This window comes from Lissotriton helveticus, chromosome 3_1, assembly GCF_964261635.1.
Source record: "Lissotriton helveticus chromosome 3_1, aLisHel1.1, whole genome shotgun sequence".
Lineage (NCBI taxonomy): Eukaryota > Metazoa > Chordata > Amphibia > Caudata > Salamandridae > Lissotriton > Lissotriton helveticus.
The window spans coordinates 1,927,287,203-1,927,303,214 of NC_136061.1; the positions used below are offsets into that span (position 1 = coordinate 1,927,287,203).

Here is a 16,012-nt window from a genome sequence, read left to right on the forward strand (position 1 = left end):
GCACTTTCTGCTGCAGGAGCAGAGGATCTGAAAGAGAGAATGAGTCTGTCGGGTTCTGTAGGAGGAAAGACTGTGCCAGAGGAGAAGGCCAGCCTGTTGCTGGTCGAAGGACACCCAAAAAAAGCACACTGCCTGAAAGAGCGAAGTCAGGAGCGATGCATACTGCAGTGGGTCCCCCTGTCTCTCTTCGTAGTTGGCATTGACAACCCACCGGCTGTTGGGCTGCAAATTACATGCTACATGATTCCTGCACTGGCCCGTGTTGGGCTGCAGCTGCATCGCTGTGTGAGACCTGCACAGGCACAAGACTAGTTGCTACTGCTAAACTAAGTGAATCCTGCTCAGGCACATGTTGGGCTATAACTGCCAAGCTGCGTGAATCCTGCATTGGCCCTTGTTGGGCTACAATTACTGTGCTGGTGTTCATCACCTCATACTCTCTCGAGAGGCTGCACATGTAAGAGACATGGTCTGCGCCGATGCCTGTTATACAACCGCCACCAAGCCAGCATATGAAGTCCGTGCCTCTCCGCCTGCGGTTAGGACCAAGTCACTACACTATGTGGAGGACAGTGTGAAACACAATTGCTTACCTGCTCATGTTCCTGTGATAAAAGCAAAGCACAAATTAGTTGCACATACGAACTTGTGGGGAACCAAGTCTGTACCTGTGCTTAAGTCATGCTCTTGCTTCAGCCTACTGGAGGAATGGGGGGGCAGCAATATGATATAGTGTTAGCCGGCAGGTCAAAGCATGAAGAGAAGGGAAGGGAAAATTTCCCACAGGGGAATCCTGGGATATTTCATTTTATACCTCAAGTGGATTGTGTCGGATTTAGTATTATTGTGTGATTAAAAGTTCTTCTTTTTTCCCCAAAAAGACAAGCACTGAGTTAAACTTCGAGATACTGCATCTATTGGTTTATTGTTAAGCTTTGAGCGTGTGACCCCGATCCTACATGCTTGAGATGCCTGTAACTGCTCACCCTTGCTGCCTTGAGAGTCAAATGCAGTAAGAGTTGTACTTGGCCCAGTTTGCAGAGTCCTAGTATGATGGACCCTAGGACACTAGTGACAGACGACCTCAACCACATCGTTTGGGCCTATTAGTCTTGTCTGTCATGTGTCTTACAAACATATTAGCTACTTATGGCTTGCAGATGTGATTTTATTAGAGTGGGTTTTGATTCCAGCATACGTGCCCAAGACAATGTACAAAGAAGAGGGTATGCAGTTTTAAGGAACTGCATACCCTCTTCTTTGTACATTGCAGATGTAATGCCAGATTTGTGTTTTGTGCATTAAGTGTATTGATCGACTGAGTACTTAAGATTGCTAGGAAAATGCGGTTCCTCTTCAATCAAGCTTTTTCGCTCTGCAGCTCTGCAGCCCAGTTGTCACCATTTCACCATCAGGGTATACTACACAAAATATTTTTTGTTGAAAAATTGGATGGCCTGACGGATGAGCCTCACCAAACACCAGACTTTTGTCTCTATTACTGAGGCTTGAATATTTTTGCATAGAACATGTGGCATCCTGCTTGCCTTTAGCACTACTGTGTTATGGCAGCCAGGAATATTTGCCTTTTCTCTTCTCGGCTCTTTAAACCGAAGGCAGCGGTCTTTAAGGAATATGGTGTTTGTTATGTCCCTCAGAATTTCTTTTTTTACTGGATAGTTATGTTTTTATGTTGGCTGCCCTCTGAATTAGAAGTCATAAGAGCAGCTAGTTTGGTTAATTAACCTTTTTAAGATCTCTTTTTACATAGGATCATGGTCCCAGCAGACCCACAGGTTTCCGGGGGTGAACCCCTTCAGTCAGATGGTGACTCGCTCGAATGGGTAGATCCCATAGTGCCTCCATTATCAAAGACCTAATAACTGCCTCAGTCCCAATATGAGTAAATGGCACAGCACCAATCATAGTCCAGAGACATCCACATGGTCTAAAAAAAGGCACTACCGAAGTAGCCTAAATAGCCTAACACCAGAGCTTGCCCCAAGGTTCCAGAACAGCCTAATGCAAGGGTAGCCTTAAGTCCCATAAAGCCTACATTTTTAACCTGTATTGAACATATAGTGCACCAATATGGACTGGCTGCATCTTTCCTGCAGTATGATATGTTTGCTGAATTGCTTATTTCAGTCCTAATTCAGAAGTCCCATGAGCTGTCACCGCTGAGACCAACATGCTGGCTCATGAAAGGTTAATTAGTATATGGTTTCTCTTCTGACTATTAGGAGTTCTTAAAGGCTTACAAACAAAAGAATGTCCAGCTCTCTTTGGTTCTGCCAACAGTAGGAAGATTCATTGGTTATTTCTGTGTCTACTATAGACTTTCACCAGCATCATCGGTAATGAGCCAGTGAAGAGAGCTGCACCCGTCAGTACAGCTCAGATCTTAAATGTTGCCTCGGGAATGTGAATTACTATTGCATACCCTGAGACAGTAGGTCGTCTGCCACTATTGAGGGACGCCATCTTGATCAACTTGGACAATATTGATAGCTTAAAAACTGTTGGGGCATAAGACACAAACTATGACGGAACCCTCAGCTACCAGACCCTTGTCGACGACCACACTTCAGATGCCTATCATCCCACTGTTGACCACAGAGATGTCTTCATAGTTTAAAAAAAATATATTTTTATTGAGTTATAAGAAAAGATTGTTACAGTGAAGCAAAAGCAATAGGAACATATGCTGTCTGTAGGAGAGTAGGGTCTGCTATCCTATGGTCACCCCAAATTTTTGCTTTTTGCTTCACTGGTTTATGACTTAATGTGGCTGTGGGCCTGCTAATCAGACCCACAGCCTGCTGTTCTCTCTCTAAATTGTAACCCATGTACTTTAGGTGCATAACGAAATTGGAACTGGTTCACCTTATTTGCCCCTGTAACAGTGTACCCAGGTACCCAGGGCATAGGTGCTTCCAAGGCCTACCAGGGGCTGCAGCATGTATTGTGCCACCCCTGGCCTGGCCTCCATATTTGACACAACTGGCTGATCACTCAGCTGGGGTAAGTCGGTGTAACCACCCCTTACTTAGGTGTAGTATGCCCAGTGGCGGCTGGTGACATTTGAAATTAGTGGCGTAAAATTGGCGGTGGAGAAAACATACAGGAACAAACCCCACACAGTACCATACAACGAATAGAAACCAACCCCACATCAAAACTAATGCAGCGCGCTATGTGAAAGTGAACTCAGCATGTTCATAAAGTGATCACATATTTTAGAAAATGTTCATTTCGTGAAACCATCATGCAGTGTTAGAGGCTTAGCTTATGAGTAGTTTCAAATAGAATGAAAACCCAAACAGGTATTACAGCAAATTTTGCCTGCAGCGGGCACCAATGCATTGTATATTCCATACCTTGCAAATACATATACAGGGTAAATTTACGATGTGAAAACTGCCCAGATTTGAAAATGTGGGATACTTTTTTTTTCAGCTGAAACACACTAATGAGGGCCACTTTCATTTTAATGCCCAGATGTATTTGCTGTGCTAGTCTGACCCTGGCTGTACAACGTATTTCGAGTTAATTTATCAATAAATAACACATGACTCAACCCCCAGTGGCTCTAATTGCCCTGCTGGTCCAGTGTCACTCTGAACTGAGGGAGTTCTTGCCGGGTCAGAGGTGCACTCACACGGATCTGTCTACATAACGTGCTCGCCGTGCAAACTGTAGCAGCCCTCTCAATTGACTCCAGTGACACCATTTAAACTTATTTTAATTAATGTTTAACCTATCACAGACACTGTGTTTAACACTCTGTCGATCGTCAGCCCCTCCTTATCCTCTCACTCCCAAATATACAATTGGCACCAGCATGACTGAGCTAAACTGTGTGAATCAGGTGCGTGACGAAGGTGCTGGTGCTGACAAGTTTGTGTCTAGTCAGAGGTCAGTCACTCCTCTGATGTCCCTACTTGTTCGGTGTGCAGGGGAACGCCAGTTCTCTTGTGTCTGTGAATTAACGAGACACACGTTTGTGCCTGCTTACTGGCGCTATGACTATGAGAGATGGAAACAAACATACAAACTACTGCCACAAACGGATGAGAGAAACTCGCACTTTATTTACTCGGAACTTTTATACAAAATGCAAAGCATGACTGTATTTTCGGCTGAATTGGGATAAATGTTACAACTCATTTACACACAGTCAAAGAGGCCCTTATTTAAGGCAACCCAAGGAACGTGCCAACAATGTACAGTCTTCAGAGTTTATTCGATGTTATATTGTTTTAATTTTTAATTATTATGTATGCACATGCACGGCACTCACCACATGGGAAGGAAGTCGGAACGGGAAACCAAGAATCAGGCGTGAGCGCTCTCACTTCACAGGACCATCTCTTCCCAGAGCAAGGGCAGGTGGCACGGCGACATCGCAGTCCCACCTGCCCCATCACAGTCAGCCACGGGTTACCAATGCCAAACGCAGCCGCAAGAAGAGCACAGAGCATCCATAGAAGCACCGAGCACCTGCACGCCACTGCCAACGGACCCGAGCCGGCGCACAAGGAGGCATGCATGAGCTGAGCATCCCGGGCGACAGGGTAAAGGAGTCCCGGCGCGTGGCGCAACACAAACCACCTCAACCCCCAGGCTAGAGAGCTTCTTCTTCACCCCTCTGAAACTCGCCTCCTTAACGAAATCCCCCCTCACTCCGAAGCCGGCAGAGACAGGCAACATTTAAATACTTAAGTATAATTTACATGCGATATGCGATAATAATACATATTCATAATAAAATATTATATCAAACTTACCTTGGCTTCCCGCGCTGACTCCCGAGACTGCAGACTGCAGACTCCCGCCTTCCTGGATTTTGAATGCGTCTGACGTGGTCTGGGCTGAGGGCTCTCGTCAACAGGAAGGCTGCAGGCAGCCTCCCTCTCCTCCACCGCAGCCAGCGCTGATTGGTTCGGCCGGCTGCCCCAACAGCGTCATTTCTCTCAGTCTGTATGCTGCAGAGAACGGAGAGTGGGAGGTGGCAGGGGGAGCGGCTTGCCTACTGTTGCTAATACTGTCTGTTTGGACAGCCTCTCCGGCTGTCCAAACAGTCAGTATTAACAACAGTGGGCAAGCCACTCCCCCAAGCCACTCCCCCCTGCCCTGAGGCTCGAGAAACTCTAAACCAGGAAGGAAGTTCTGCTTTTTCGCCGTGCGAGAAGGCAGAAACACAAATGGTAGTTTTAAATTACTACCATTTGTTTCTGCCTTCTCGCACGGCGAAAAAGCAGGTGGGGCGGCGCCCAAACGCCCCCATGGAGGAATCGCCTCTGCGTATGCCTATACCTAACCTAAAATGGACACATATGTTCCTATCAGTCACTCCTATAGAAGGCCTCCTCAATCCTGGAGGCAGAGTGCTTGGAAATATGTGAGATGGTGCTCTGGCATGAGCTGAGCCTGTCTGCAGCTTTCGGAACCATGTCCTTTAGCTGTTTCATGATATTGCCATACCATATACTCTTAAGTGCATTATAATCCTCGCGGTTAAATGCTATCTTGGGTTTGGCTTTATCAAAACATGTCGAGTAAGGTGTCATACGAATTGGAATACTACCCCCTCGCCAGTTCTGGCGACGGGGGTAGCATTCCACCCTTCTAGAGGGACACGACATGTACCTAGCCTGAACCCCGGTTAAAGTTAAACAGAGCCTTAGCATCTCAAAATGGATGCTGCCACCACAGACACAAGTCTGACCTCCTGCTGCTGGGAGTCCTTCCAGCGAGGGCAGCTTGGACAAAGAGTTTCCTGCCTGGGGAGGTGCTAGCACCACTCCAGACAGGATTTTGTGTATTGGGTAGGACAGGGCTGAATAGAATCAGACATGCCTGGGGCACACAAGGTGTCCCTGTGCATAGGCCAGTTCAAACCGGTGCTGGGGCTTTCCAGCCCCAGTCCTGGTGCGAAACTGGACAAAGGAAAGGGGGTGTAACCACCCCCCTTCCTGGTTCCACCCAGAGGAGGGACCTAGTAGGTGATCCGGCCCCCCAGATTCGAATAAGAGTGGGAGCTGTATCCTGAGACTTCAGATCATCCTGAATCAACTTGAAATACAGAAGAAGACTGGACTTCGACATTCTGCTGCACAGAAGACGGAAGAGAATCTCCCTAGTGGCCAAGGAGTGACCACCCTGTGAACACAGGCACCAACCAGCAACTCGACGTCTGCTTTGCCGCCGCCTCCCGCCGGAGCCCGAGCCCAGAGCCTGACAAGACCCAGACTCCCAGACTTCTCACAGCCCGATCCACAGTCCCTGCAAAGAAGGGACCCGTGGAGGCACCGAGAGACGTGGGACCGGACATCTTGGAAGACCCCCGAAACGCTGACTGCGCAGCATCAGAGGCACCCTCGACGCTGTGCTTTGGGGTTTGAGAAGCCCCAACCTTGAGCAGCCCTTGCACCGAAGATCAGCCCCCCAGCATCACCACGATCTGCGTGGGGCCCTTTTGCATCGTGCCACTCGACGCGCCTAACCGTCCACTTGCCACGCGGCTAGTGGCCATCTTGGCGACGAAACCTACAACTTTCACTGCGGGTCTGGTTGCTCCAGACTTGCCCTTGCTCCTGTAAAAAGGAGCCCCTGCTCTGACCGTGCTGGTCCGAGTAACAAGCCTTTTTCGATTCCTGCGTGGCTTGCATTAGCCAAGGCCTGTTTGCTTCTATCAAGTCGCCGACACCGCCAACAGCGAGAAGCCTGTGTGGGACAGCTCGTGACCGACTCCTGGACGTCTTCGACCCCTCGTGTCCACGTGGCTGCAGAGAGAAGCTACACCTCGACGCCTGTTTGCACCCGACATCGCCTGGTTCCACTCTGGTTCCACGGTAGTCACTGGCTAGTGACTTTGAACATTGTCCCCTCTGCTTTCAGGTCTTCACCTCTTCAGATCCACCCTTGGATCCACCGGAACTCTTCACATGGAGCCGCCTGCAGCATCTTCCGCTCCAAGCACCATCGACCTGCGTGACGAAACCCGACACTACTTCGACCCTATGCACCCGCTTCCTGTGGGTGAGGTAACTCAGCTCCGCCGGTGTTCCCACACTGGTACACACCTCTAGTGTCTGTGTCTCAAGTTTCAGCTTTCTAGGTCACTCGGAAGGTTCCTTCCTAACTAACTTTGTACTTTTTACGCACCATTGACATTGCATTGGTAAAGCGTGCACTTTCCGCACTGCTCCCGAGTCCCGCAGGCCTTTCCCGACTTCTTCACTGCTAGTCCCGAACAGCTCCAGCGATTCCCCAGGCCCTAGGCCTCTTCACTTTCCCCATAGTGGTTCTTATACCACTATTTTAGTATATGGTTTAGGTGGCCCCTAGGGCTCATCCATATTGTGCAACTTTTGTGTATTTAAACTGTGTTTTGTTTTAAAGCATTTGCTTCTGTGCTCATAAAGAGTATCAGGGATATTTGTAGTAATACATCTATATATATTTTCAATATATATCTGTGTGGTGTCCTTCCATTTGGTATTCAAGGGATTGTGTATGGTAAAACAGCTTGCTTCACATGCCTTTACAGAGTTTAGCCTAAGACTGCTTAGTCCATGCTACCCCTAGGATAGCTTGTCTATAAGGTTGACTTTACAACCTGCACCATAAGGGTTGCTTGGCATGATACAAGGTGATCACTAGAACTAGTGAGCATCATATATCAGGCCAACTTCTCACATTGGTGAGCAGCGGATTGGGATTTGAGCTTGCTGTTGTTTTACCATTACAATCTTTGAAAATATCATTTGAAAGATCATACAGGTACCTGATAGGTACACTAAAACAAGACTAGATATACTTAAGTTCTACTGAACTTAGTTGTTGTAGAGGATAGGGAGTAGCACACCCTGACTACAACTACTAGATAGGTTTTGTAGGAAAACACCAGTGTAGGTAGATTGCAACACATCCACCACACTAGAGCAATGTCTGGAGCAGAGGGATCCAATGGAACCACCTCTGTTGAGAGTGACCCTCCAAGGGCACCATCCAAATTTGCTACCTTTCCATTTAAGGAACTGAGGCAACTGTGTTCCATGAGAGGAATCAAAACAGGTCCTTCTCCTACAGCAGGACACCTCAGAGAGCTTTTAGACCAGTCTGAAGCTCTAAGGGACTCCAAACCAGGCCCCTCAGGGACTGGAGATGGAGGATCCCCCACTGAAGATGATAACTCTGATGCCCCTGCCCCTGTCGTCCAGATAGATGAGGAAAACCAGACCACTGGGAATACTCAGCCTGAGGAAGAAGAAGAGGAGGAGGATGTGGAAGAAAGTGATTCTGATGATGGGAATAGCCAGGTGTTAGTCAGCAGGCTTAACCAGGCTAATTTAAGCTTATTTGGGACTGAAGGTGGGTCCAACCCATTCAGACCCCCAAATGGACTTAACCAGGAGCATAGGAGGAGGAGGAATCACTCAGGTGAATCCAATACATGTTTCTAGAGGTTCTCATGGCAACTCCAGAAGGGAGTTGACTAGCCCTCAGAGAAGGGAACATGAGGCCAAAATGAGAGAGGCTGAACTTAGGATCCAGAGACAAGAGTTAGAAGTTGCCCTGGCCAAAGAGAAACTTGCTAGAGCAAGGCAGCCTAGAGAGAGTGGGTTTGAACCCACTGGTGGCAGCACTATCCCTAAGGATAAAGACAGGTCCTATGACAATAGAAACCTGAGTAAGATTGTGCCCCCCTACAAAGCTGGGGATGATATCCACAAGTGGATGACTGCACTTGAGAGAGCTTGCAAAGTACAGCAGGTTCCTCAGGAGCAGTGGGCAGCAATCTTGTGGCTCTCCTTTGAAGGTAGAGGCCGAGACAGACTCCTCACAGTTAGTGATGGGGAGTCTAGAAACTACCTGGTCCTGAAGAGTGCTCTGAATGATGGGTTCGGCTTAACCACTGAACAGTACAGGTTAATGTTCAGAGATACCCAGAAGACACAGACTCAGGACTGGTCTGAATTTGTTGAATGTGCCACTAAGGCTCTGGAGGGCTGGTTGCTGGGAAGTAAGGTTACAGACTATGAAGGATTGTACAATTTGCTTATGAGAGAACAGATTTTAAATAACTGTCAGAACCAGCAGTTGCATCAATATTTGGTTGACTCAGATCTAACCTCTCCCCAAGAATTGGGAAAGAGGGCAGACAAATGGGTTAGAACCAGAGTTAAGCAAAAGAACCAGAACCAGGGTGGTGACCAAAAGAAAACAGACCAGAAGGGTGGGGAGCAGAAGTCTTCAACAGGGCCCCAAACTAATACTGAGGGTGGGTCCCAAACTTCCAAGAAGAAGAAGAAAGAAGGTCAAAGAAAACCCTGGTGTAGCTTTTGCAAAAACACCACTCACTGGACAAGTGATTGTAAAAAGGGTGGAGCCACCAACACTGCAGCCCCTAAGGCACCTGCACCCACTAGTACAGCTGGCAGTGTTGGACCACAGACTAAGGGGGTAGTGGGTATCACCTTGGGAACTGATGGAGATTCTGACCTAGTCAGAGTCCCCACACAGGCTGTTCTGATCTGTGATGGGGAGATTGATTTCTCCCCTACTGTCAGTCTCAATAATTTGGGCAAGTACAGACAGACACCTTTAATTAATGAAAAAGTGGCTCAAGCATACAGGGACACATGTGCCAGTGTCACTATGGTGACGCCTAGCTTTGTGGACCCTGGACAGTATATATCAGGTGATAATTACCTGGTGACCAATGCCAGCAATGTCACTACTACACATAGTGTGGCAATTGTTAACTTTTCCTGGGGAGGGGTAACTGGCCTAAAAAGAGTTGTGGTTAGTGCTGATCTCCCAGTAGAATGTTTGTTGGGCAATGACCTGGAGAGCTCTCTATGGTCAGAAGTTGAGTACAGGACTCATGCAGAGATGTTAGGGATATCATCACATGTCCTTGCTGTGACCAGGTCACAGGCCAAAAAGTGCCTCTCTGAACCTCAGGTCTTGGATCCTGGAACAATGGACCAAGTACCTTCCAAGACAAGGAACAGGAGGGCAAAGGCTGTGCCTTCCCAAATGCCTACAAGTGAGGATCAGCCTTCACAGGAAGATGATTCTGAGACCCCTGAAGGAACTGTCCCTATAGAACTTGAACCTGATCAGGTTGAGTTTCTGGGGACAGGGGGACCTTCTAGGGCAGACTTGGGGCAGGCTCAGTTATCCTGTCCTTCTCTTGAACCCCTCAGACAGCAGGCTGCTGCTGAGGCTGCTGGGAATGCTCAAGGTACCCATAAGGTTTATTGGGATGATGGGCTCCTTTATTCAGAGGGTAGAGACCCCAAGCCTGGCACAACCAGGAGGTTGGTCATACCTCTGCAATTTAGGGGCTTCCTTCTTACCTTGGCACACGATATTCCCTTAGCAGGACACCTAGGCCAGAATAAAACATGGGACAGGCTTGTCTGTCACTTTCACTGGCCTCACATGTCAGAAGATACAAAGGAGTTTTGTCGCTCCTGTGTAACCTGCCAAGCAAGTGGCAAAGCAGGTGGTACCACAAAGGCCCCCCTAATACCACTACCTGTGGTGGGGGTGCCCTTTGAAAGAGTGGGGATTGACATTGTTGGTCCAATGGATCCCCCTACAGCATCTGGGCACAGATTCATACTGGTGGTGGTGGACCATGCCACCAGGTACCCAGAGGCATTTCCACTTAGGACCACAACAGCTCCTGTTGTGGCCAGGGCCTTACTTGGAGTTTTCTCCAGAGTGGGGTTTCCTAAGGAGGTAGTATCTGATAGAGGTGCAAACTTCATGTCAGGTTACTTGACAGCTATGTGGAAGGAGTGTGGTGTTAACTATAAGTTCACCACTCCCTATCATCCACAATGCAATGGGCTTGTTGAGAGATTCAACAAGACCCTAAAGGGCATGATCAAAGGATTACCTGAGAAGCTCAGGCAAAGATGGGATATCCTTCTGCCCTGCCTTCTGTTTGCTTACAGGGAGGTCCCACAAAAAGGAGTTGGCTTCAGCCCCTTTGAATTGTTGTTTGGACATCCTGTAAGAGGACCCCTATGTCTGGTGAGGGAAGGATGGGAGTTACCTCTCAAAAAGCCTAAGCAAGACATAGTGGACTATGTACTTGGTCTCCGCTCCAGGATGGCTGAGTATATGGAGACGGCCTCCAAAAACCTTGAGGCTAGCCAGGTCTTACAGAAAGCCTTGCATGACCAAAAGGCTGTCCTGACTGAGTACCAGCCTGGACAGAAGGTATGGGTGTTGGAGCCAGTGGCCCCAGCAGCACTCCAAGACAGATGGTCTGGACCCCATACAATCATGGAGAAAAAGGGAGAGGTTACCTACTTGGTGGACCTTGGAACTCCCAGGAGCCCTCACAGGGTGCTCCATGTTAACAGGCTGAAAGCATATGTTGACAGGGCAGACATGGGCTTGCTCATGGCTACAGATGAGGGGCAGGAGGAAGAGAGTGACCCTCTCCCAGACCTGCTGACTCAGAACCCTGAGGATGGCTCAGTTGATGGTGTGGCCTTAGATGGCAGCCTCACTGAACATCAGCAACATGACTGCAGACAGGTTTTGCAGTCATATCGACATATGTTCTCCCTGACACCCAGTCAGACTAACTGGTGTACCCATGTGGTGGACACTGGTGATAGTCTTCCTGTAAAGAACAAAATTTACAGGCAGCCTGACCATGTCAGAGACTGTATCAAGGCTGAGGTACAAAAGATGCTGGAGTTAGGTGTCATTGAGCCTTCAGAGAGCCCCTGGGCTAGCCCAGTGGTTCTGGTCCCCAAACCTCACACCAAAGATGGGAAGAGAGAGATGAGGTTCTGTGTGGACTACAGAGGACTCAATGCTGTGACTAGGACAGATGCACACCCAATTCCAAGAGCAGATGAGCTCATAGACAAATTGGCTTCTGCCAAGTATTTGAGCACATTTGACTTGACAGCTGGCTACTGGCAAATCAGGTTAGCTGAGGAGTCTAAGGCCAAGACAGCATTTTCTACCCCCAGTGGGCATTACCAGTTTGTGGTGATGCCCTTTGGTTTGAAAAATGCACCTGCCACCTTCCAAAGGTTGGTGAATCAAGTCCTTACTGGGTTGGATGACTTTTGTGCAGCATATCTGGATGATATTGCTGTCTTTAGCTCCACCTGGGAGGATCACCTGGTCCACCTGAATGAAGTGCTAAAGGCTCTGCAAAAGGCAGGCCTCACTATCAAGGCAACCAAGTGCCAGATAGGGCAGAGTAAGGTTGTGTACTTGGGCCACCTTGTGGGTGGAGGCCAAGTTCAACCACTGGAGAGTAAGATTCAGACCATAAAGGACTGGACTCCTCCAACTACCCAGACTCAGGTCAGAGCTTTCTTGGGCCTGACTGGGTACTACAGGAAGTTTGTTAAGAACTATGGGTCCATTGTGACTCCTCTTAATGATCTGACATCCAAGAAGATGCCCAAAAAGGTTCAGTGGACAGAATACTGTCAAAAGGCATTTGATGACCTGAAGAAGGCCATGTGCTCTGCACCTATCCTGAAGAGTCCTGACTACTCAAGAGAGTTTATTGTCCAAACAGATGCTTCTGAGTTGGGAGTGGGAGCTGTGCTTTCACAACTTAATGTAGATGGTCAAGACCAGCCCATTGCTTTCATTAGCAGAAGGCTGACCCCCAGAGAGAAACGTTGGTCAGCCATTGAGAGGGAGGCCTTTGCTGTGGTGTGGGCCCTGAAGAAGTTGAGACCATACTTGTTTGGCACTCACTTCAAGATTCAGACCGACCATAAGCCCCTCTTATGGCTTAATCAGATGAAGGGTGAAAACCCCAAACTGCTCAGGTGGTCCATTTCCTTACAGGGGATGGACTTTACAGTGGAGCACCGCCCAGGGACTGACCATGGTAATGCAGATGGTCTCTCCAGGTACTTCCACTTAGAACATGAAGACACAACTGGTCAAGGTTAGTCTAATGTCCCTGCGTTTGGAGGGGGGGGGGGTTGTGTAGGAGAGTAGGATCTGCTATCCTATGGTCACCCCAAATTTTTGCTTTTTGCTTCACTGGTTTATGACTTAATGTGGCTGTGGGCCTGCTAATCAGACCCACAGCCTGCTGTTCTCTCTCTAAATTGTAACCCATGTACTTTAGGTGCATAACGAAATTGGAACTGGTTCACCTTATTTGCCCCTGTAACAGTGTACCCAGGTACCCAGGGCATAGGTGCTTCCAAGGCCTACCAGGGGCTGCAGCATGTATTGTGCCATCCCTGGCCTCCATATTTGACACAACTGGCTGATCACTCAGCTGGGGTAAGTCGGTGTAACCACCCCTTACTTAGGTGTAGTATGCCTATACCTAACCTAAAATGGACACATATGTTCCTATCAGTCACTCCTATAGAAGGCATCATCAATCCTGGAGGCAGAGTGCTTGGAAATATGTGAGATGGTGCTCTGGCATGAGCTGAGCCTGTCTGCAGCTTTCGGAACCATGTCCTTTAGCTGTTTCATGATATTGCCATACCATATACTCTTAAGTGCATTATAATCCTCGCGGTTAAATGCTATCTTGGGTTTGGCTTTATCAAAACATGTCGAGTAAGGTGTCATACGAATTGGAATACTACCCCCTCGCCAGTTCTGGCGACGGGGGTAGCATTCCACCCTTCTAGTGGGACACGACATGTACCTAGCCTGAACCCCGGTTAAAGTTAAACAGAGCCTTAGCATCTCAAAATGGATGCTGCCACCACAGACACAAGTCTGACCTCCTGCTGCTGGGAGTCCTTCCAGCGAGGGCAGCTTGGACAAAGGGTTTCCTGCCTGGGGAGGTGCTAGCACCACTCCAGACAGGATTTTGTGTATTGGGTAGGACAGGGCTGAATAGAATCAGACATGCCTGGGGCACACAAGGTGTCCCTGTGCATAGGCCAGTTCAAACCGGTGCTGGGGCTTTCCAGCCCCAGTCCTGGCGCGAAACTGGACAAAGGAAAGGGGGTGTAACCACCCCCCTTCCTGGTTCCACCCAGAGGAGGGACCTAGTAGGTGATCCGGCCCCCCAGATTCGAATAAGAGTGGGAGCTGTGTCCTGAGACTTCAGATCATCCTGAATCAACTTGAAATACAGAAGAAGACTGGACTTCGACATTCTGCTGCACAGAAGACGGAAGAGAATCTCCCTTGTGTCCAAGGAGTGACCACCCTGTGAACACAGGCACCAACCAGCAACTCGACGTCTGCTTTGCCGCCGCCGGAGCCCGAGCCCAGAGCCTGACAAGACCCAGACTCCCAGACTTCTCACAGCCCGATCCACAGTCCCTGCAAAGAAGGGACCCGTGGAGGCACCGAGAGACGTGGGACCGGACATCTTGGAAGACCCCCGAAACGCTGACTGCGCAGCATCAGAGACACCCTCGACGCTGTGCTTTGGGGTTTGAGAAGCCCCAACCTCGAGCAGCCCTTGCACCGAAGATCAGCCCCCCAGCATCACCACGATCTGCGTGGGGCCCTTTTGCATCGTGCCACTCGACGCGCCTAACCGTCCACTAGCCACGCGGCTAGTGGCCATCTTGGCGACGAAACCTACAACTTTCACTGCGGGTCTGGTTGCTCCAGACTTGCCCTTGCTCCTGTAAAAAGGAGCCCCTGCTCTGACCTTGCTGGTCCGAGTAACAAGCCTTTTTCGATTCCTGCGTGGCTTGCATTAGCCAAGGCCTGTTTGCTTCTATCAAGTCGCCGACACCGCCAACAGCGAGAAGCCTGTGTGGGACAGCTCGTGACCGACTCCTGGACGTCTTCGACCCCTCGTGTCCACGTGGCTGCAGAGAGAAGCTACACCTCGACGCCTGTTTGCACCCGACATCGCCTGGTTCCACTCTGGTTCCATGGTAGTCACTGGCTAGTGACTTTGAACATTGTCCCCTCTGCTTTCAGGTCTTCACCTCTTCAGATCCACCCTTGGATCCACCGGAACTCTTCACATCGAGCCGCCTGCAGCATCTTCCGCTCCAAGCACCATCGACCTGCGTGACGAAACCCGACACTACTTCGACCCTATGCACCCGCTTCCTGTGGGTGAGGTAACTCAGCTCCGCCGGTGTTCCCACACTGGTACACACCTCTAGTGTCTGTGTCTCAAGTTTCAGCTTTCTAGGTCACTCGGAAGGTTCCTTCCTAACTAACTTTGTACTTTTTACGCACCATTGACATTGCATTGGTAAAGCGTGCACTTTCCGCACTGCTCCCGAGTCCCGTGGGCCTTTCCCGACTTCTTCACTGCTAGTCCCGAACAGCTCCAGCGATTCCCCAGGCCCTAGGCCTCTTCACTTTCCCCATAGTGGTTCTTATACCACTATTTTAGTATATGGTTTAGGTGGCCCCTAGGGCTCATCCATATTGTGCAACTTTTGTGTATTTAAACTGTGTTTTGTTTTAACGCACTTGCTTCTGTGCTCATAAAGAGTATCAGGGATATTTGTAGTAATAAATCTATATATATTTTCAATATATATCTGTGTGGTGTCCTTTCATTTGGTATTCAAGGGATTGTGTATGGTAAAACAGCTTGCTTCACATGCCTTTACAGAGTTTAGCCTAAGACTGCTTAGTCCATGCTACCCCTAGGATAGCTTGTCTATAAGGTTGACTTTACAACCTGCACCATAAGGGTTGCTTGGCATGATACAAGGTGATCACTAGAACTAGTGAGCATCATATATCAGGCCAACTTCTCACACTGTCTGCTGTTTGAAGCATCCTGTACACAAAACCGAGCAGTATACTTTATCTGTAGGGAAGAGGGAAAACTATAAATCTAAAGAGGAAACCAAACTATGAGACCCTAAACACTGGAATCTACCTATATCAGTGAAGAACTAATGTTAAACGTGTGAGGGCAACTATATTGGAAGAGTGCCTTCAGGCCTTTGTGGCAGCATAAAGCAGTTTAGGTGTCCCTGCAGTGTCCATGTTGGTGATCTGTGTAACGTGCAGGTCAATGCAAGGGAGTCCACAC

The 16,012-nt window shown here is 48.8% G+C and overlaps 1 protein-coding gene across 3 annotated transcripts in view; it reads left to right on the top strand.

Annotated features, from left to right (window-relative positions):
* The window catches only part of BLM (BLM RecQ like helicase), a 526,815-nt gene that overhangs the window by 415,850 nt on the left and 94,953 nt on the right, over positions 1-16,012 (top strand). The gene's annotated exons all lie outside the window — the stretch shown is intronic.